The sequence below is a fragment of the Bubalus bubalis genome, chromosome 2 (assembly GCF_019923935.1).
Source record: "Bubalus bubalis isolate 160015118507 breed Murrah chromosome 2, NDDB_SH_1, whole genome shotgun sequence".
In the NCBI taxonomy this organism is placed as follows: Eukaryota; Metazoa; Chordata; class Mammalia; order Artiodactyla; family Bovidae; genus Bubalus; species Bubalus bubalis.
The window spans coordinates 105075019-105098639 of NC_059158.1; the positions used below are offsets into that span (position 1 = coordinate 105075019).

Genomic DNA, 23621 nt, shown 5'->3' on the forward strand with positions numbered 1-23621 from the left:
CCAAGTTTATTTTTTTGTTTTTAAAAATTTTTTATTTATTTTAAATTGAAGGATAATTGCTTTACAGTGTTGTGTTGGTTTCTGTCAAATATCAGCATGAATCAGCCACAGGTATACATATTTCCCCTCCCTCTTGAACCTCCCACTGACTTCCCTCCCCATTCCACCCCTCTAGGTCGTTAAAGAGCTCCAGTTTGAGTTCCTTGAGTAATACAGCAAATTCCTGTTGACTACCTATTATTCAGTTCTGCTCACCTCTGATCTAAGAGTTATTTCCCCTCCTCCATACCCTTGCACTGGATGTCTGGAGCTCCAAAGAGGTGACAGGAATGTTCCCTGAACGGACAATCTTTCCTCTTAATGTACTCTTCTCCTCCTTGCCTTAACCAAACCCTGGTTTCCTTGAGGACACTTCCCTTGCAATTCTCTCAGTTAGAGACATTTTCCCTCTACTTTCACCCAACTCAGGGCCAAGAGGAGAGGGTGTGTTCTGCTTGCCCTCCACTGACATCTTTAGACCATTGCTCTTCAGATTTCTGGAAGGTCATGCAGTGAAGGATAAGCTATCTGCCTGTACCACTGGATACTTCTGGTTCTCTGCCACTCCTGCCCCACTGTCTGTTTTCTCCCCTCTCTCTCCTGTAATAATTTTCAGACTTTTAATAACCACACAGATGACCCTTTTCCCCACCTTGGTTTCATAGTTCCTAGATTTTCTTGCTCCTAATAATAATTTTCTCACTTGATTTCATCAATGGATTCCTTCATGACCTTTCCATCACCAGCACCTGCATCATCTCCAAAATCTTAATTTAGTCAGCCTTCTGCCCACATCTCCTATGTTTTAGCTCATTTGACATATTACATTGACAGAAGCATTTTTTTTCCTTCAAAACATCAATTCACTGGCCAAAGAAATCATCATTTAAAAAAAAATGTTTATCCAGGTTAGATATGTGCTAGATATAAAGATCATTATTGTACTCACTGCTTTGCAACCACACTGCTCACACTTCCCCATCACACTAGTGTGGCAAAATCAACCCTGATATAACCCAACGTTCATCTTCTCTTCTCTTGGTCTATTCATTCATTCACTTTTTTTTTTTTGTCATCAACACAGTTGTTTTTTTTTTTTTTTTTTATGGAATACTCACTCTGCTCTCAGTAAGAGATAGAGCAGTGAATGAATGACTCAAAGCTTCTTGCCTTCATCAACTTACATTCAACACTGTGAGATTTCCCTAGAGACTCCTTTTTATGCTTTCTTGAAAATGTTTTCCTTCATTTCTTCTCACATAGAATATCCTACATGCTCTCCACAATCCCTCATTCTCAGTGATGACCCTGATAGCCCCTGAAAAAGAAACTGAAGAAATCAGATATATACTCCTTACATTCCCATCACCTAACATAGAAGCCCAACTCTACATATATCCATCTTATTTTCAACATGAAGAAAAATATATAATGCGATATACACATACATATGTGTATACACACACATATAAATGTGTCTGAATATATGCACTCCTCTGCTACCTTCTTAAAGACCTAATTTTCTCTGCACTTCTTCTCTCTTTGTATCACCAACTTCTCCCACGTTATCAGAAACCTCTGGTGACCACACAGTCCCTTCTAGTCCTTGATGTCTCTGCCACCCTGCAAAGCATAATTTCTCTGAAAATTATCTATGCTCTATCTGTCCATGTTTTCACCTCCTATTCACTCTCTATGCTCTTCAATCTGGCCTCATTTTTCTCCATGCCATTAAAGATACCTTTGTCATGAAATACATCTTTCTTTAGTTTCCTTGATAACAGATTCCCCTGGGGTTCTTTTTACCTTTTTGGTTACTCATTCTCAGTTTTTTTTTTTTTTTTTCCAGTGAGTTCTTTTTTCTTACTCCTTGTCTAAGCATTGGGCTTCCCTGATAGCTCAGCTGGTAAAGAATCTGCCTGCAATGCAGGAGACCCCATTTCAATTCTTGGGTCAGGAAGATTCTCTGGAGAAGGGAGAAGGGATAGGCTACTCACTCCAGTATTCTTGGGCTTCCCTTGTGGCTCAGCTGGTAAAGAATCTCCCTGCAATGTGGGAGACCATCCCTGGGTTGGGAAGATCCTCTGGAGAAGGGAATGGCTATCCACTCCAGTCTTCTGGCCTAGAGAATTCCGTAGACTGTATAGTCCATGGGGCCTCAAGGAGTAGGACAGGACTCATTCTTACCTTTTTGGTTACTTATTCTCAGTCTTTTTTCAATGAGTTCTTTTTTTCTTACTCCTCTAAATATTGGAGTCCTCCCAGGACCCATCCTGTACTGTAAAACATCCTGTACTGTTTTATCTGCATTTGCCTGCTCTCCCTCAGTAACTTCCTCTAGTCTTATAATTTTAAATGATGCCTACATGCTTATATCTCTGGTATTGACTTCTCCCATGAGGTCTGAATGCTTACTGACTACTCAAGATGTCTACTTGGGTATATATTAGCATCTAGTCATCTCAAACTAAATGTATTTAATAGAGAGAAGTCTTGACTTTTCCTGGACTGAACAATTGTCTTTCCCAACCTTCCTCATTTCAATAAATGGCATTGATACCTAGCACCTAAGACCTGGGAATTCTCTTTGATTTCTCCCTCACCTTCATCTTCTAGTGTCACTCTACCAATGCATTTTTTAAAAAATTACATCCCCCAAAGATACTTCAAATCTCTTTATCTTTTCTCCATCTCCACTGCCACCATCTTTGTCCACACCATGATTATCTCTTCTTGGTCTACTGAGACAGTGTCTTGCTTGGTCACCTTGCTCCCATTCTTACACTCTTATAATCTATTTTCTACCCAGAATCTACAAGGATCAGTTAAACCCCTAAATCAGATCGTGTAGCTCCCTTATTATGATTGCAGGCTGCCAGTATCACTTAGATGAAAACCTGAACTCCTTAGAATTCCTCACAGGACTCCATCCTTCCTTTTTGCATCGTCATCACATAATACTCAGTCCCTGTTTCACTGTATTCCCATAGTATTGCTCTCTGTTCTGAGTCTTAAACAGAGTGAGAGAGCTCACCAATGCATTTGGTTGTTGTTGTTTTTGCCTGGAATGCTCATCCCTGCTCATCACATGTGCCTCTTTCTTGTTTGTTCCTGAAATTTCCATTCAACTGTAACCATTACTCAGAAAGCCTTCTTATACCATGCTAATTAAAGTAGCTATCTTACCACACTCCTCTCACTCTCATAATATGATTGCTTTCATTTTTTGAGAGAATTTATTATGAGCCGAGATTATTTTGCTTATTATTTGAATAATGGTGTGTTGTCTATCTCTTCTAGCAGACAATAAGCTACTTGAGGGTGAGACTCATGTTTGATTTCATCTCTTCTGTATTCTCACCACCTAAAATAGTGCCTTTCCCATGCAAGATTCACAATAAATATAGATTGCATGAAAGAATAATTAGTAATATCATCAGCAATTCATAAGTACAAGGAGACATGCCTGCAAGAGAGAAAGTAATTCTGAAAAGGTAAACATATATCTTGATTATGCTGGTAAAAAGTATTTGGTTTAATTTTTCCGTCTTCAAGGAGAATTGCCTTGGTTAAAAAAATAATGACTGTATAGCATTTGAATAAGTAAACTACATCTATATGAATCAGAAGGCCCAGCTCTTAAAAACAAAATGAAAGTAAAAAAGTTTCAGAATACTACATAGTGTATCCATGTATAAAAATGTAAAACTCCATAAGGCATCTCTTGTTTACATATGCAACTTACTTGGTAAAAGTAGAAAACACTGACTTTCAGGACAGAGCCATTCCATATTCATTATCATTGCTACTTCTGGGATGGGAAAGGAATGGGACTCTGGCAAGGAACAAAAAAGACTTCAGTTTTATCTGCAAAATTTCATGCCTTTTATTTAAAAAGTTTGAGGCAAATTTGACAAAGTGCTAACATTCTGCAGTTGGGTGGGTTGATGCTTGTTTATTATATTTTTCTTTATAATTAATGTACTTTTAACATTAAAAAATAAACTTAGTTAAGGGCTTTCTATACCTGTGGTCTGTGGGGTACTTAAGGAATTGATTCATAAAATATAATGTCCTTGTATTTAAATCAGGGGTTAACTAATTCAATTTGGCATCTATCTTTATGATTCTTGGGTGGGCTTCCTTCTGGCTGGCGTCTGTGTTTTTGGGTCAGACTGAAGTGGTGTGGAATGTGAAAATAAGACGGAAAACATCTGTGCGCTGACTCAAATATCTCTCCTCTGTTCCTCCAGGGTTGGCTCTTTTCCTCCTGACATAAGAGTGGCAAAAATAACAAATGTCGTTTATTGAGGACATACTACATGTTAGGGACTCTTTGTACAGTATCTCATCAATGCTCACAGCAACTCATTGACGTGGATATTATCACTCCTGTTTTACAGGCGAGAAGACAAAAATTTGGAGATGACTTGTGCCAGACCACGCAGCCAGCAGAACAGACGATGGAGACAGAGGTCAGAGTTAAATTTATCTGACCCAAAACTGGGGATTTTCTCTTCTACAACTTTACCTATTTCTTTTTGACCATAAATGCCTCTTTAACTTCTAGAGTTTTCAAGTTTTGCTTCGAATGTAAAAGCTGCCTTCCTTTCATTCATGCACTTGGTCAATAATCTATCCCTTTCATGAAAGACATATTTTAACTGACCTGAGCTTCATCTTTAAGAGATGAGATGGAGAGTCATATTATTTAGTAGCCACCATCTCTGCTACAAATTGGAATTTCATGGATAAAAAACAGGGTAAAAACAGAGTCGAAATTTTATTTTAGTCACATGTACCACCTATACATGTGTGTATTTATGTATCTGTAATACAGATATATGTGTATATATGTACCTGGGGATGTGTATATGTATGTCTTAAGAGAGTTTGGCAAAAGATATCAAATGAAAGTAGGGGAAATTTGAAGGAATAAATAAGTCCTATTAAGAACTATACTCATAACATTTTGGATTTGAGCTAATCAAGGCTGAGCCTTGTGAAACAGACAAGATTTGTTTTGTCATTCTAAGTAGCTAGAGCAGTGTTTCTGCCTATATATTTCTTGAGTGAGTGACAAGTTTTGACATCCATCCCCCACGTGGGACCCTGTCCTTCATCTCACTCACACACCCCACCACGGATTTTTCCATGCTGATCTGGGGGTGCTGGAGCCCACCTTCCAGTACCCAACCTAGGTACCAGTTCCCACTCACCAATGTTCCCTTAAAAATGAATCAGCCTTATTGCTTCCTGGTGAGAAAAGCAAATTGGGGCAATTGCACCCATGAATGTAAAATGGGCAATATCTTCTCTCTTGCAAGTAGTACGTTTTCATTTTTTCCTTCTATTCTCATATTTTATTTAATTTTAAAAACTTTTTATTTTATATTGGAGTAGAGCTGATTAACAATATTGTGTTAATTTCAGGTACATAGCAAAGTGATTCAGTTTTATGAATACATGTATCTATTCTTTTTCAAATTCTTTTTCCAACTAGGTTGTTATATAATATCAAGCTGAGTTTCCTGTGCTATAGAGTAGATCTTTGTTGGTTATCAGTTTTAAATATAGAAGTGTACACATGTCAATCCAAAACTTCCTAACTTAAAAGGGTTGTCTCATTTGTCTCCCTTTACCTCCATGATAACTCTATGTGAGTTTCAGGCAAAATGACATAAAAAAAAAAAAAACAGGGAAAAAAGATCTTTCTATGTGTCTCAGAGCTGGTATATTGCTGCTTTTTCTCAGTTTGTGTGTTAACAATTCTGTTATTCAGACCATTGTGTTGAATCATATCAGGACACTGAGAAATACATGACCATGCTTTTTTTCTGGAAGAATGTATTTTGTCTTTCACTGCTGATTGGAAATAGAGGTTTTTGTAATGAAAGCAGATAAACAGCATAGGTTAGAGATAATGAGGGCAGGCAAGAAAGGTGTGATTTCTTTTTAAGTTGTAGCCATGAAACTGAAAAATATAAGAAAGAGAAAAAAATTTTTTTAAATTAAGGTATAGAAATTATCAACTTGAATCAATGGAAAATAACACTTTACATGAACATATATAGGTGGCTGTTTTATTTCATTTACAGCTGAGATGTCATTTTGTTCAATTCCTTGGAATGTCAGCCTTTAAAACATATATATGTATATATAGGACAGAATAACAGTGATAGAAACAGTAACTGTAACACCACAGGCTTTTTCGAAGCCTTCCTTAGGATTTTGAAGATTTTAAAAGGTAACAAAAAATCAATTTCATGGATATAGATGGCAGTTCTGTAAGTCATTTTTGTGCTTACCTGGGGGAGGGATTTGCTTTTAGAAGTTTTAAATAAACAATCTAAATGGAAAGGAGAGATTAGCTCATAGGACAGAAAATTTGGGGGATTATATACATCTTTTCTGTAGCCTTTCTTTTTTATTCCTTCATAGATATGCTCGATGGTTATTTTGTGGTGGGAATAGCATGGATATTATCAGGCCTCAGATTTATTTAGAAAGGTAAATAAAGCTTGTCTCTATTGTCAAGTAAATTAAAATGCACTAGAGCCTATTAGGAGAAGGCAATGGCACCCCACTCCAGTACTCTTGCCTGGAAAATCCCATGGACGGAGGAGCCTGATAGGCTGCAGTCCATGGGGTCGTTGAGAGTCGAACATGACTGAGCGACTTCACTTTCACTTTTCACTTTCATGCAATGTATGAAATACTACTCATATAAGAGTCAGAATACTTGCTTTGCTTCCTTTATACATCAATTTTCAGAATATTGTTCTATTTTCTAGGTATATCTTGTTTTGGAGAGCAGTGAATTTTTGTTTCTTATTTTACTTGATTTTTAAAAAATATATTTGATATCTTTAAATCCATTGCAGTTATTATACATTTTGGAAATGGCAACCCACTCCAGTGTTCTTGCCTGGAGAATCCCAGGGACGGCGGAGCCTGGTGGGCTGCCGTGTCTGGGGTCGCACAGAGTCAGACATGACTGCAGCAACTTAGCAGCAGAGCCTATTAACTTTGGTGTATTGGAATAATTTCTGGCAGTTTCTATTGTTTTTTGGGATATGAAGTCCATTTGAGAGTAGTGGTCAGTCATGGTAATCCTTCCCCCAGTCTTGCTCATAAAAACTGATTTATCTTTCATACTTAAGTGTTCTGCAAATTCATTGATGGTTAGGTAAGATAATTAATGAAAAATCACTTATATCTAATATAGTTTCATTTTACTTTTAGCATAATTTCTGGACGCAGTAATTGTGTAACAATAGCTTTTCAGGTATCTGTTTTTATTAAAAAAATTACAGTTGAAATGAGATGCTGTCTGGGATTTGCTTTAAAATACTCAATGGAAAAAAGTTGCAGAAAAGATTAGAAAAATGTTGGTACTTAAATTTAGCCAATGACTACTTGGAGCTTTATTATACTATCTAGCATATGTATAAAATTTTCCTTCTGCATTCTTAGCTACAAATTACCTGTGAATATTTTTTTTTTCTCATCAGCTATTTGGTTATCCTGAAATACTACTCATATAAGAGTCAGAATACTTGCTTTGCTTCCTTTATACATCAATTTTCAGAATATTGTTCTATTTTCTAGGTATATCTTGTTTTGGAGAGCAGTGAATTTTTGTTTCTTATTTTACTTGATTTTTAAAAAATATATTTGATATCTTTAAATCCATTGCAGTTATTATACATTTTGATGCCCAAGTTATCCTATCTTAGGTCAGTGGGAATCTCTTCAGATTGGCTCTTGCGTCTTTTTGGCACAATCACACTCGTCTCTGGTGGCTTTCTTGTCTTACAACAGAATGAGCAGCCCCAGAGTCATCTTGTGCACTTTCTGTCCAAGAACTAGACTGTCATGTCTCCACAAGCTCAGGACATTTTCATCTCAGCCATGGAGGTGTCTGCCTGTTCTAACTGCAAGGAGGAGACACTGTGAAGGAAGGGTGTGTGGTGCTGTGCCAAGTCACTCAGTCGTGTCCAACTCTCTGTGACCCCATGGACTGTAGCCCACCAGGCTCCTCTGTCCATGGGATTCTCCAGGCAAGAATACTGGAGTCGGTTTCCATGCCCTTCTCCAGTGAAGGAAGGTTCAGTTCAGTTCAGTCGCTCAGTTGTGTCCGACTCTTAGCGACCCCATGAATCGCAGCACGCCAGGTCTCCCTGTCTATCACCAACTCCCGGAGTTCACTCAGACTCACATCCACTGAGTCAATGATGCCATCTAGCCATCTCATCCTCTGTCATCCCCTTTTCCTCCTGCCCCCAATCCCTCCCAGCATCAGAGTCTTTTCCAATGAGTCAACTCTTTGCATGAGGTGGCCAAAGTACTGGAGTTTCAGCTTTAGCATCATTCCTTCCAAAGAAATCCCAGGGATGATCTCCTTCGGAAGGAACTGGTTGGATTTCCTTGCAGTCTAAGGGACTCTCAAGAGTCTTCTCCAACACCACAGTTCAAAAGCATCAATTCTTTGGCACTCAGCCTTCTTCACAGTCTAACTCTCACATCCATACATGACCACAGGAAAAACCATAGCCTTGACTAGATGGACCTTTGTTGGCCAAGTAATGTCTCTGCTTTTGAATATGCTATCTAGGTTGATCATAACTTTCCTTCCAAAGAGTAAGTGTCTTTTAATTTCATGGCTGCAGTCACCATCTGCAGTGATTTTGGAGCCCCCCAAAATAAAGTCTGATACTGTTTCCCCATCTATTTCCCATGAAGTGATGGGACCAGATGCCGTGATCTTCGTTTTCTGAATGTTGAGCTTTAAGCCAACTTTTCACTCTCCTCTTTCACTTTCATCAAGAGGCTTTTGAGTTCCTCTTCACTTTCTGCCATAAGGGTGGTGTCATCTGCATATCTGAGGTTATTGATATTTCTCCTGGCAATCTTGATTTCAGCTTGTGCTTCTTCCAGTCCAGCATTTCTCATGATGTACTCTGCATATAAGTTAAATAAGCAGGGTGACAATATACAGCCTTGACGTACTCCTTTTCCTATTTGGAACCAGTCTGTTGTTCCATGTCCAGTTCTAACTGTTGCTTCCTGGCCTGCATGTAGGTTTCTCAAGAGGCAGGTCAGGTGGTCTGGTATTCCCATCTGTTTCAGAATTTTCCACAGTTTATTGTGATCCACACAGTCAAAGGCTTTGGCATAGTCAATTAAGCAGAATACTGTGAATATTAGTTAGCAGAAATGGGAAGGTTTCTCTGGATGAGCTGCTGCCAGACATCATTGTTTATTCTTGTGGGTGGCCCATGCTTCTCACAGATGTCACTTATTATTACAGTAAGTGGCAGAGTGGTAAAGAATCTGCCTGCCAATATAGGAGATGCAAGAAATGCTTGTTCAATCCCTGTGTCAAGAAGATCCCCTGGAGTAGGAAATGGAAACCCATTCCAGTACTCTTGCTTAGAAAATGCCATGGACAGAGGAGCTTGGCAGGCTACAGTCCATGGGGTCGCAAAAATCAGGCATGAGTGAGCACACACAGCACAGTATAAGCCCAGAGCAGCCAGCTATCTCTCTTTAACTTGCTCCAGATTTACCCTGGCTTACAAACAGAGATCCTGCTGACCTCTGTATGTCTCCATTTCACTGGGTCAGTCTTTGCCCTTCAAATCTTTCTAGTGTCCAACTTTGCCTATAGGATAATTGGCTTCTCAGGTATATTTGGCTCACATTCCTCCACTCAGTGTCTAAGATAGAGAGTCATACTCAAACATCAACATCATTTTCTTCATCCATAAAGTTGTCCTGGTAACTTTTTTAGGCATAACAGTGATAGCTAGAACAAGAGTTATCAAGGACAGCACACTTCTGATCAAGGGCTTTGCACACAAAATCTCATTGTCTCATTTCATCCTCACCACAGTCCTACAAAGTAGGTGTTACTGTCCCCATTTTACAAGACCACACTGAGGCTAAGCGAGGTCAAGGATACTCCTTTCAGAAACTGGGAGTTCCACAGAGGACTCTCTGAAGCCAAAGGTGGAAAATTTATCCACTGTTTAATGCCTCCTTTATCCTCAGGAATGCTAGAGGTACAAAGGAATCTAAGACATGGGTTTTCTTCTCAAAGAGTTTATAATCCTAACTGAGAAAGAATCCTCACAGGAAAAATATATCAACATGAAAAAGCATATGACAAGAGACATGTCATTGTTTCCTTTCCAATCCACTTAGCCCGTGCTGTCAGATTAATTTTACTAAAACGTTTTTCTTCTCATTACCCCCCTGCTTCAAACTTCAGAGTTTCCCCACTGCCTTCAGGATAAAGTCCAACTTGCTTGCTTGGCGTTTCAGGGATTCCCCAATTTGGCCCTTACCTATCTTCTCATGTGTGAAATTCCACTGTGAAGCTGGCTTGCTAACTGGGTTTCTAAGCCAAAGGACATGTCTGGTGCACTGTGCTTTTGTGTCCTAGAAATGTTATCACATAAAGACATACAAGTTTTACTTAGTTCCACCTTTTAGAACAAGATCCAAAAAAGATGTAAAGTCAATTGTTGCTCTGAACCCTCCTCTGTTAGAGTTCTCCATTGTAGCCAAACAGTAGTCTTATTCCCCAAAGGCAACTTCACAATTTCTACCTTTGGGTCTTTGCTTATGTTACAACCATACCTTGAGGCCTACGTTTTTCCTCACCTGCCTTCCTTTCAGAGCCAATGGCATCCTGGAGCCTCCCTGATGTCTAATATGATGTCATTTGAAAGTCCTCACATCTTATTGTTTGTACCAATTACTACATAGAGTCTTAGGTTACCATTTATATATATTTATTGTATTTGGTCTTTTTCTAATTATGAAAGTAACAAATGCTCAAAGCAAAAACTTGGGGATGTGCCAGGCACAATGGGAGAAAATTAATTACTGATAATCTCACAATTCAAAGATAAGCATTGCTAATATTCTGCTGTGTGTGTACATACACATTACAGGATATATAACAACAATGGTATCACACTGTACCCATGATTTCATAACTTGATCTTTTCTGTTAGCAGAATTTCTCTGGTCAATAGTATTTAAACACATAAATTTTATTTGCAGTTCAGTTCAGTTGCTCAGTCGTGTCCGACTCTTTGTGACCCCATGAATTGCAGCATGCCAGGCCTCCCTGTCCATCACCAACTCCCGGAGTTCACCCAGACTCACATCCATGGAGTCAGTGATGCCATCCAGCCATCTCATCCTCTGTCATCCCCTTCTCCTCCTGCCCCCAATCCCTCCCAGCATCAGAGTCTTTTCCAATGAGTCAACTCTTCGCATGAGATGGCCAAAGTACTGGAGTTTCAGCTTTAGCATCGTTCTTTCCAAAGAAATCCCAGGGCTGATCTCCTTCGGAATGGACTGGTTGGGTCTGCTTGCAGTCCAAGGGACTCGCAAGAGTCTTCTCCAACACCACAGTTCAAAAGCATCAATTCTTTGGCACTCAGCCTTCTTCACAGTCCAACTCTCACATCCATACATGACCACAGGAAAAACCATAGCCTTGACTAGACGAACCTTTGTTGGCAAAGTAATGTCTCTGCTTTTGAATATGCTATCTAGGTTGGTCATAACTTTCGTTCCAAGGAGTAAGCGTCTTTTAATTTCATGGCTGCAGTCACCATCTGCAGTGATTTTGGAGCCCCCAAAAATAAAGTCTGACACTGTTTCCACTGTTTCCCCATCTATTTCCCATGAAGTGATAGGACCAGATGCCATGATCTTCATTTTCTGAATGTTGAGTTTTAAGCCAACTTTTTCACTCTCCACTTTCACTTTCATCAAGAGGCTTTTGAGTTCCTCTTCACTTTCTGCCATAAGGGTGGTGTCATCTGCATATCTGAGGTTATTGATATTTCTCCCAGCAATCTTGATTCCAGCTTGTGCTTCTTCCAGCCCAGCGTTTTTCATGATACACTCTGCATATAAGTTAAATAAGCAGGGTGACAATATACAGCCTTGACGTGCTCCTTTTCCTATTTGGAACCAATTATTTGACAGTGTCAGGTCTTAGTTGCCCCACAGCATGTGGGATCTTAGTTCCCTGACCAGGGATTGAATCTGCAGCTTCTGCATTGCAAGGCAGATCCCTCACCACTGGACCACCAGGAAAGTCCCCCCATAGGTTGTAAACGTCTTCAAAATACTTCATTATATAAATGTTCCTTTGCTTAGTTATTCAATTTTATATTAGTAGATATATTGTTTGTCTACTATGAAAGTGAAAGTGTTAGTTGCTCAGTCATCTCTGACTCTTTGAGACCATGTGGACTATAGTCCATCAGGCTTCTCTGTCCATGGCAATTCTCCTGGAAAGAATACTGGAGTGGGTTGCCATTTCCTCCTCCAGGGGATCTTCCCAACCCAAGGATTGAACCCAAGTCTCCCGCATTGCAAGCAGATTCTTTACTATCTGAGTCACCATGGCAGTAAATATATTTTGGACTTCTTAACCTTTTTAATGGGAGGAAATAAGAATATTTGTTCTAAAGGTAGACGTACCTAGTTCAAAACCACTTCCTAGCTCTTCTCTCTTAGGTAATGATAATATCTACATTATATTTCCTCATCTTTGAAATATTCATCAAAATACTGCTATATCACAGTTGTGTTGCAAGATAACTGGTCCATGGTAAGTCAGTAATAAATGTAGGTTACTATAATTTCTACTTTTTGGCCTCATGTTTTTTCACCTATAGTGAAAGTGAAGTGAAAGTGAAAGTTGCTCAGTCGTGTCTGACTCTTTGTGACCCCGTGGACTATACAGTCCGTGCAATTCTCCAGGCCAGAATACTGGAGTGGGTAGCCTTTCCCCTCTCCAGGGGATCTTCCCAACCCAGGAATCGAACCCACGTCTCCTGCATTGCAGGTGGATTATTTACCAGCTGAGCCACAAGGGAAGCCCATAACTAGACCGTAAATCCTTTATGGGAAATACTTTTATTTTCTGGGGCTTGTGTTTATCGGTTTCCTGTCTGTCCCATTGTATTGTAATAGGTGGTTAACAGCTACTTGTTAATAATCATAACAATGATGCCTCAATAGTCACTGAATGCTCGCTGGGTAGGAAGTTGCTCTTAGTAATTGTCCTGGGCAAACCCCAAACTTCTATTGCTTCTCTGAAACTTTTCTTTCCCCATCCAAATGCTCATTTTGGTGTTAATTTTCATTTTCTGATAGTCCACTTTCCCCCTGTATTCCTTACATCCCAGTTGTTATGCTGATTAGCAGTTGTAGGTGTAGATGGTGTTCTAATAGCAGGATTTGGGAAGATCTATGCTACCCCCAAGTGATGGTATTTCTAGGGTACTAATGCATGGCACTGGGAAACATATCTTTGGCTGAGCTAGCCAGTTCAAAAGCCAGCTTCACAGCAGAATTTCACACATGCAAATGAACCATTGTGATCCCGGTCATGAAAATTCATGGAATAGTGGCTAGTTCAGTGTGGATGACCTGTCAATTTGGCAGCCAATCATTTAGTTAAACATCCAAATTACTGGCCAGTTACTCCGATTAAGGCTAGTCTTCCTGTTTGTGACTGGGTTCTATGTAATCCTATTAAAAGCAAAGACATTCCCTTTGGTTTGTGGCAGCTAATGTGTAGAAGTACCACGCAGGCATAGGACATGTGTCTGGCACAGTTTAAAAGCGGGCATTGTGAGAATGGACTATTTGTGTTACTACTGGATTTATCTTAAAATCCTAAATATCTTTCATTGACTAACAGGCAAAGTATCCTGATTTCATGGGTGCTTCTATTTACTAGTTTCATCAATTGAAAATAGGAGATCCTCTAAGGATTGCATCATCATCTTTCAATGTGTACTAACTGATTTTGTTGGATCTATATTTCACTCCTTGGCTCATCCTGTCCTGTCCTGTCAGGTAATCAGACAGAAATCCATGGAGTACTCAGAGCCTGGTAGACCTTAGGATCTGACTTGACCCACTCGTAGTTTAATTCAGATGCAAGATAATAGTATTGTTATGCTGGAAAGCGAATCTAGAACAGTAAATCCAGATCACAGACTTCATTGAAAATATAAGGAAAACTTCAGACTTTAAGTGGAGTGAAATGCACACAATCTAGCCTGAAAGTTCTAAGAGTTCAAGTATCAGTTGCAGCCCAGGGATCCCGGGAACCATGAATTTTAGGTTAAGATGCCTGCCCTGGGTGTGAGAATGAGCATCAGGAATAGAGAGAGACAGAGGAGAAGCACAGAGATAGAAAAAAACAAGAGAGGCAGAGAAACATAAACATAGAGACAGAGGCAGGTTGGAGAGAGACAGGGAGTATAACTCCAGTTCTCTTAGTGGAGCACAACTTCTCCACACTATGCTCAACTGGATTCTAATAAATGCTTTCCAATGTTTGTAATCCCTCCTTCTTCTGGTGAATTAAATCTCTCATGTGAGAGATACAACATATCCTGCACCTGATGGTTTTTGACCTTAGTCTTGAGAAATTCTACAGGGACACAGATTTTATTTTAAAGGCAAGTATGTAGGCTGTTTGAAAACACAGTATTATATATAGGTTAAAGGACTATTTGGCTTTCATGTGAAAAAGCCTTTTGTGTACACTGAAGACCACTGATTGAATAATTATACTAAAAACACTACTGATTAAGAAGCCTTGTTTCACATATTTTTAAAAGAGTCTTTAATATATGTTATCATATTTTATTCTCACAGGAGCCCTGATGTTAGGTAGGGGAGAAATTGCAATATGGATTTCAAATTTAAAGAAATGGAAGCAGAATGTGTATACAGACTTTTCTGGAATTACAGGTGAACAATAAAAAAATGAACTCTAGAAACCAATCTTTGATTCTAGGCTGAATCTATATAATCCCTGTTGATAGAACACCCATATAACCAGCATAAATCCTTTTGTTTCCTAATACAAAATATATGAATTTAAAATAGTGTTCTTGAAATCGGACAAAGTAAGAGAATCATAGAGATTTAGAAGGTAGGCAGTCCTAGAGATGAACACTAATCTGACCTCCTCATAGTAAGAATGAAGCCCTGACCCAGAGGACTTGAGACAAAAGCAGGACTTGAGCTGGCCTGAGGGAACACAGAGCTGACAGAGTCTAATGCCGTGAGGACTTGCCCCTGAATTTCCTGCTTTCGTTGAACTAGGAAGAAGTGAGGTGTAAAAGCATCTATACCATGGCTTATGTAATTTAGGTTGAATGATCTGGTGATCATTTTGAAATATAGGTGTGAGTCAAATCCAATCCTCTACTTAGACAACGCTCAGAGAGTTTAAAATTCTGACAGAGTTTCTCAGAAATGGTTTTTATAGGATAATGTATAGTTCCACACATTCGGTTGACCTGGGAACATATAAGGAAATATGACACATTAACTGCTCTGCTTCTCAGGCTATAATAGAGAATTGTAGGTTAGAATAGGTAATACACATATCAAAGATGGATATATAATATATACATCTACATCTACTCACCCACATCCATACACACACACGCGCACACACACACACACACACACACATACATATATATTTATGTGTAAGTATCTATAAAAATTAGGTTTTAGGGGTATTTAAACATTCTTCATTTATAACTTGCTTTAAGGGAATTATTTAGTTATGCAAGATATCACCATATTCAGTATTTTTTTTTAAATAATAAACATGTCTAGTCAAAGAAGGCATTAATGAAGCAATTCCCCAAATAAAACAGTCCATGATATCTGAGTTGCAGCAGAGAGAGAGTGTGGTCTTTGTAGTCTAATCAAGATCACAAGACTTGTTTTGAGCGTCTGTCATCTTTAATTTTATGGCACTTCATTTCAGAGTAGGACTGCCAGGGTCACATGCAATTAAAACACAGGCAAGATTTGTCTTGTGAAATCTTAACATAAAAAGTAATGTGTTACTCCATTTTAACTTTTCTACTGAACTCTGTGAACTCACTAATTACTTTTCCCCCCTCTTGTCACCTTTTTGATATGACATGTATTTTATAGAGGAGATAGAAGTTTGGAATATTTTTTTTTTGTATCATGCATACGATTGAGGATAACAAAATTAAACCAGAGAAAAAAGAAATTCGTTTTTCAGAAATGCATTTTTTAAAAAAGACATATCTGAGTACTCCAGCTTCAATTACAAAGAACCTCATTGATCGAATTCTAGGAAATAACTGTTAATCTGCTTAACTAGGGCAGGTAGAAGTGTAATAACGGACCAACGATTTTATGCAGGCCAGGATGGTGAACCAGAGTTTATTCTCTGGGGTGCGGGGCAAAGGTGCTTTTATGTGATTGGCTGTGAAAAGTATTAAAAGCCGGCGCCAACGTGGAGATTTGGAGCGCAAGGAGGCTTGTTCCATCTTAGTGATCAGTAAATTGCATAGACCCTTATTAACCTTATTGATAAGGAGCTTAGGGAAGTCCCATTCAGGCCGCAATATATTCTTCTTTTTGTTCTCCTGTCTCCGTCTGCGATCCCAGCCGCTTTGTAAGCAGAGCCTTTATGCTGAGCCTCAAAATTCAGCGTGAGTAGCTGCGCCTTTAAGTTACTGCAGCGGAAGGGCTTGCGGAGCAGCCCATGCACAGGGGCTCAGGGCCTATTGCGCGGGTGCTGCGGACACCTGGAGAATGTTTGCAAATTTTGTGCTTAAAGAATCTTTTATATTGTTCCTCTTTCAATGCAGCTGGGGTCTGTAGGGATCAGGGGATTATTTTTGATACCTGTCGAAAAGAGTTATGTCTACACTGATTTTCCATCCCTCACTACTAATTAACCTTATTGTATACAGGAAACAGTCTATTTAATACCTGCATTCTTTCTGTAAAGCCAAGTAAAATGAAATCCACTGTGAAATCTAGTTAGCGTTTGCCTTTTTGAAGTCATTTTTAAGTTTCCAGTTTTAGTGACTGTGACCTCAGAACTGATAGCTAGAAAAATGGTGAGCTCAAAACAATTTTGGTTTCAATTGTCTTCTTCACCCCCTCCCACTTAAAAGCTGCCTTTCACCTGCCACTTAAAAGCTGCCTTTCACCTGGACTTGGGAAGAGGCGTTAGGAACGGGCACCTCCAGCTAGACCATCGTTCCCTGGAGTCTTCCTCATTGACCTCTCCCTGGAATTCTAACGCATCTCTTCATCCCCTCATAGGCTGGCCCGAGGTCCCCTGACTCTCCTCAGCAGCGGAGCACCTCTATCATTTTCCTTTCAATCAAGGAGGCTTGCCTTTGACTGAGGGGCACATCATGACAGATTTGTGCACTCGCAGTACAAATAGATGCTGAAGCAGAGGAAAGAATCTGAATATTGAAGGGAATCCCATTAGTGGAGTATTTGCGAGGGAAAAAAAGGTAGGGTCTAGCAATACAGAGCAGAAATGAAACTGTGCAAAATGTCACCAAATGATGTGGAAAAATCCACACTTCTTCAAGCATGCTGTGCAATATGGACTCAGAACACACTTTGCTAGTGATGTGAGAATGGTTAGCACAAGTCCTGCTCTTCAAATGTGAGTGTGCCTGTCTCAAATAAACTTGTCAGCTTAAATGGTGCCAGAGGAAAGTGTGGATTTTTCAGGCCGATGCTTTGTATTTGCCAGATTTCTTGGCTTTTGAGATTTTCATACATGGGTCAAAAAGTCAGTAGTCTCTAGCATTTATCTGACACATAAACCCTATATTTGGCAGAGCAGAGAAGGTGAGTGGAAGATGGGGCTGGGTATTCTGGATGCCTGGACTTTTCCAGATCCAAACAGGACTTTTCCAGATCCCAAACAGAATTTGCATACACAGTAGATTTGTATGAGTCAGGTGAGCAAACACATTGATCCTCTGCTGCTGTGCTTTTGGAAAGAAGTATTTCTTATGCATTTAGACTTCAAGAGAGGCAGCTGAAGGCGTGTCTATTTGATGGTCCCTTACAAGTGGGACTAGGAGTCAGTACAGACACTGGTGAGTTGGGACTACATTTAACTTGTGATATCTAGTTGATAAGAAACACAGTGGTGGATCATAGTTGTATTTAATGTTGCTTATGTTCTGGGTGCTTGTCTTGGTTCACTCATCCAACAAGTGTACCCTGAGCACCAACTCTGGGCGTAGTGTTACCTCTCTTCCTCACTGCTTTCCTAACACTCTCCTAATTCAGTGAGGAGCCTTCTGTAGAATCCAGCTGATGGCTTAAGAATTTCATAGACCCTGAAGTCTTCACTTCAAGCATAAGATAGCAAAAATCAGCTGGATGAGTCTACAAGGGATATGTGTGTGTGTGTGTGTGTGTGTGTGTGTGTATGTGTGTGTATCTTCCCGCCAGGTCTCTCACCAAGACAGCTAGACATTTTCATTTTGACAACACTGCTACAGAAAATTGTCATCTTTTTGGTGCAAGATGTTCACTGTATGCTCATCATTTGGATGATTCGGGATTGCTCTCCGGCGGCATGTTTTGATGCCTGCCTCTTTTTCAATTGTATCTAAGAGGAAGACTGTTGAGGACCCATTTTTTTTTTTTTAATGTTGCACAGGACTCCTAAAGGGTCAGATTTAATTTCAATATGATATTAGGCAGTATGATATGATGGATGATAACAGGACATTGACAAATACAATCCAACACAGGATAATATGATGTAATGTAGAGTAGAAGCCATGCAAAGTACTTTCAAAAATGTGGGCTAAGGGGCTTCCATGCCCTCCTTTCCATAATGTAGTGACATGGTCAGTACAATGTAGGAAAATGAAATAATACATGAATATTAAAGTTATAATAGCGATAACAAAATTGAGATTTAGCCATCTACTCATAACAACAAAGGTACTCTGTATTTGGGGAAATATAAAATATCCCTCTTGTTCTTTCATGGAAATTAGTATGAAAGTGAAACTCTTACCAAGTGTTTTAACAGGGGAGTTACCAGGTACACACATCTGGGGTGTAAATATTTAGGGTGTCTATTTGTTTACATTCATCATTTTTTTTTTCCCTGACTGAGTGAACCTATGGTATAGTAATTAAGGCAGGGGCCTCTGAAGCCATACTGATTTAGATTCAAATACTAACCTGACACTAACTTCATGAATTTGGGTAACTTCATTATTTTTCCCCTCAATTCTCTGAAGTATAAATCAGGAATAATAATTGTACCTCCTTCCGTAGAGTTATGAAGATAAAATACAGCTATATTTATACAGTGCATTTCCTTAACAAGCACTCAAGACATGTTAGCTAATCAAAAATCAGTCATTCCAGGATGAGTTTCTTTTGGTGGTCCTCTGGGTGACCAGGGAGGCGGCATCACCTGGAGATAAGAGAGGGAGAAATCAGAGCAGATGAGATAGAAATGACCTGATGATTATCTGGGGATCATACTGGAGGCAGAAGATGGTCACATGCATGTTCCTTTGACTTGAGTATGCTGCTGCTGCTGCTAAGTCGCTTCAGTCATGTCCGACTCTGTGCGACCCCATAGATGGCAGCTCACCAGGCTCCCCCGTCCCTGGGATTCTCCAGGCAAGAATACTGGAGTGGGTTGCCATTTCCTTCTCCAATGCATGAAAGGGAAAAGTGAAAGTGAAGTCGCTCAGTTGTGTCCGACTCTTAGCGACCCCATGGATTGCAGCCTACCAGGCTCCTCTGTCCATGGGATTTGCCAGGCAAGAGTGCTGGAGTGGGATGCCATTGCCTTCTCCGGACTTGGGTATAAGTTGGTCCAAATATCTTAAGACATTACTGTCAAGTGTCAAATTATTGTCAGGATATCAGTATCACCCCAACCCCAGGCCCAGAAAAATTCCAGTGGAAAGGGGCCTGCTATGAGAGTCCTATGTCCCAGGACTCTTTGCATGGAGCAGTCATAATTCAGAGGTGGTAGGTGAAACTCCGGAGAAGGCAACCGCAACTCACTCCAGTACTCTTGCCTGGAAAATCCTAGGGACGGAGGATTCTGGTAGGCTGCAGTCCATGGGGTCGCTAAGAGTTGGGCACGACTGAGCGATTTCACTTTCACTTTTCACTTTCATGCATTGGAGAAGGAAATGGCAACCCACTCTAGTATTCTTGCCTGGAGAATCCCAGGGACAGAGAAGCCTAGTGGGCTGCCATCTATGGGATCGCACAGAGTCGGACACTACTGAAGTGACTTAGCAGCAGCAGCAGCAGCAGCAGGTGAAACTCAGAAATGCAGTTGGATGATACTCCTTAATGTTGATTTCCATAGCTTTTGCCACTGTCTGAATTCAGATCTGTGTTAATAGTACTATGGCAATTATCTTCTGTCAGTGATGCCTATAATTTCTTCCAGCTCCAAGGTCTACTTCATATAGTTGCCAGGAAAATCTTTATAGCTCTGCTAAAGTCACTTTGCTGCTAAACAAACTTTCAGGGTCTCAAAATTGACTATGGACTTAATATAAAACCTCTTGTGTATGCCATCATGTGTAGGCTTTTTGGAGTCTGGTCCCAACTTTTCTTCTCATCATTTTCAGAAGATTACATTGTTAATTGTTACTCAATAAGCTGGAAATACATCATCTGTCTCCAGGAGGGACACCTTCTAATTCCATGGTGTATTACCTGTTTTATATCCTTTACATAATTCCATTAGACAGTCTTAAGAGAGATAAGACAAGTACAATTCTAATTTATAAATTGAGAAACTGAGGTCTTTCCTGGTGGCTCAGTGGCAAAGAATCCACCTGCCAAGGCAGGGGACACGGGTTTGACCCCTGATCTGGGAAGACCCCACACGCAGAGGAGCATCTAAGCCTGTGCACCACAACCACTGAGCCTGGGCTGCAGAGCCCAGGCGCTGCAACTACTGAAGCCCTCAGTGCCCTCGAGGCTGTGCTTCTCAACAAGAGAATCCACCGCAATGAGAAGCCTACGCCCCACAACTGGAGTAGTGCCTGCTCACTGCAACTAGAGAAAAAGCTATGAGGCAACGAAGACCCAGCATATCCAAGAATAAAGTAAAGAAATAATTTTTTTTAAAAAATGGAAACATCTGGACACAGAAGAAGTAAATAATTTGCCCAGGACCTAAATAGCAAGTTCTCCTAAGTGCTTATTTCTTAGCCTGCTCATTTTCTGCTCTAATCCATTGCTCTGGCTTATTTACATATCCCCACTGTTTGCTTCATATGCTACCATTTTTTCTGGGGAGCTGGCTTTACAACATCACAAGGTTTAACAACACTGTGTTGGAAAAAAGTGGAAGTCCCTGGGCTGAGTCAGCTTAGGTATGCTTTGTTAGGTGTCCTTAAAAATCAATTTTCACATAAGTTTCTGGCTTTTCATGAAAGATCTGAAGGTCTGGTAGCGTGGTGTCTGTGTGCCCACGTAAGCAACATCAGCTTGAGCTGAGAAGTCAGCCCTTCTGTCCAGGGGTCCAGCTTGAGTTTTCCCCAGGTGTTGTCACTCTTTAGTCACTAAGTTGTGTTGGAATCTTTGTGACCCTATGGATTGTAGCCCGCCAGGCTCCTCTGTCCATGGGATTTTCCAGGTAAGAATACTGGAGTGGGTTGCATTTTCTTCTCCAGGGGATCTTCCCAATTTGGGATTGAACCCTAGTCTCTTACATTGCAGGCAGATTCTTTTTTTTTTTAAATTTAAATTATTATTATTATTTAAATTTATTTATTTTAATTGGAGACTAATTACAATATTGTATTGGTTTTGCCATAAATCAACACGAATCCGCCACGGGTGTACATGTGTTCCCAATCCTGAATTCCCTCTCCCACCTCCCTCCCCATACCATCCCTCTGGGTCATCCCAGTGCACAAGCCCCAAGCATCCTGTATCCTGCATCGAACCCGGACTGGTGATTCGTTTCTTATATGATATTATACGTGTTTCAATGCCATTCTCCCAAATCATCCCACCCTCTCCCTCTCCCACAGAGTCCAAAAGACTGTTCTGTACATCAGTGTCTTTTTTGGTGTCTCACATACAGGGTTATTGTTACCATCTTAGGCAGATTCTTTACCCTCTGAGTCACCAGGGAAGCCCTCCTCTGGTGTTACTACTTCCTAATACCTTAAGTCTGCTCTTTGCAAATCACTTACATTATTGGCTGGCCCTAGTAAGCAGCCTTGCTTTAAGAAAAAGACTCATCTAAATTTCAGATGATACATTTTAATTGAGGAAATAATATGTGATTATTATGTTTGAAGAAAGTTTTCTTTTTTTCTTGTAGTTGTTGCTTTTTCGTATTGCGATTTGAATTTCCCAGGAGAGAGTTGATATTGTTTTGGTTTTATTTCTTTTTGACAACAGAGCAATTTGACCCAGAACTCTTAGTGACAGTCCTTTTGGATGAAAATCTTTGCAGGGCCTTTTAATTAGGAATTGACAGGGTGATTAACTTATAATTCACAAAAAATAAATGTGGAAAAGAGAAGTACAGGTCAATTTCTAGCTGTGTTAAACTATAAGGACAGCACCATTGGCAAGTGATTGTTCCCTTTTAACAGCTTTTCTAATTTTTCTTAATTGGATCCTTTGTTTTCTAATTGGATAGAGAGAACTATCATATGGCTTTCAATTACTAGCTGTGGCATGGTGATCCTGTCATATGTCATATACTAAGTAAAGTCAGACTCATAACATATAGGATGGAAAAAAAAATACCATCTCCAGGAACCTTGTTTTAGAGTTCTGTTATGTTAAGGTTATAATTTCTTTAAAATATTTGCTCATCATAATATGTAAATGCTTCTGAGAATATAAGATTATCTCTTGCATTCCTGGGAAATGTTAAGAGGTGTACACACATACACGTATACACAAACATGAGAAATGCCAGTGTCCTTTGTTTCTTCTGCCCACTGATGAATTTAGAGATTCTCTAAGAAACAAAGTTTCTCATTTTACAGCTTCCATTGGATCTCTGCTGCCAACAGGATAAAATCTAAATATTTTATTATGCCCTATGCCTGTGTGCTCAGTCGCGTCCAACTCTTTGTGAGTCTATGGACTGTAGCCCACAGGGCTCCTCCATCCATGGGATTCTCCAGGCAAGAATACTGGAATGGGTTGCCATTTTCTCTTATAGGGGATCTTCCTGACAGGGATCCAACCTGAATCTCCTGAGGCTCCAGCACTTCAGGTGGATTCTTTACCACTGAGCCATGGGGGATGCCCATTATATCCTATGTCTGACTCCAATTCTGTTCTCCAAAATTTTTAGGCATGTGCATCACCATGAGCTTCTCACTTTTCCTTGGGGATGTTAGGTCTTTCAGCTGTCTCCTCATGCCACCCCTGCTTGCTAGTATGTCATCTACATTGGGGGAGGGATTAATTTTATTCAGTTGATCAAGATTAGACGGAAAGGGTTATCTTCCTGGTGAAGCTTCACCTGACTACCCTAGGCACAATTTGCATTTTGGTTCTGTCAACTACTGAACTTCCTAATATCTCTGTACTAACTTCTGTTCATTCATTCAAAAATACTTTTTGATCAAATCAACTGGAAAATATACTTTTTGAACATCTCTCTGTAGAGGTGCTGAAGCCTGGGGCAACATGGTTACCAAGATGGCTGAGTCCCTAATCTGGTGTCG

At 39.9% G+C, this 23621-nt stretch overlaps 1 long non-coding RNA gene across 1 annotated transcript in view; it reads left to right on the top strand.

Moving 5' to 3' along the window:
* Positions 1-4237: 4237 nt before the first annotated feature.
* Positions 4238-23621, top strand: part of LOC102415958 — a 141530-nt gene continuing 122146 nt past the window's right edge. Inside the window, exon 1 of the long non-coding RNA XR_006548265.1 lies at positions 4238-4514. This is a non-coding gene — a long non-coding RNA (uncharacterized LOC102415958). The remainder of the gene's footprint in view (positions 4515-23621) is intronic.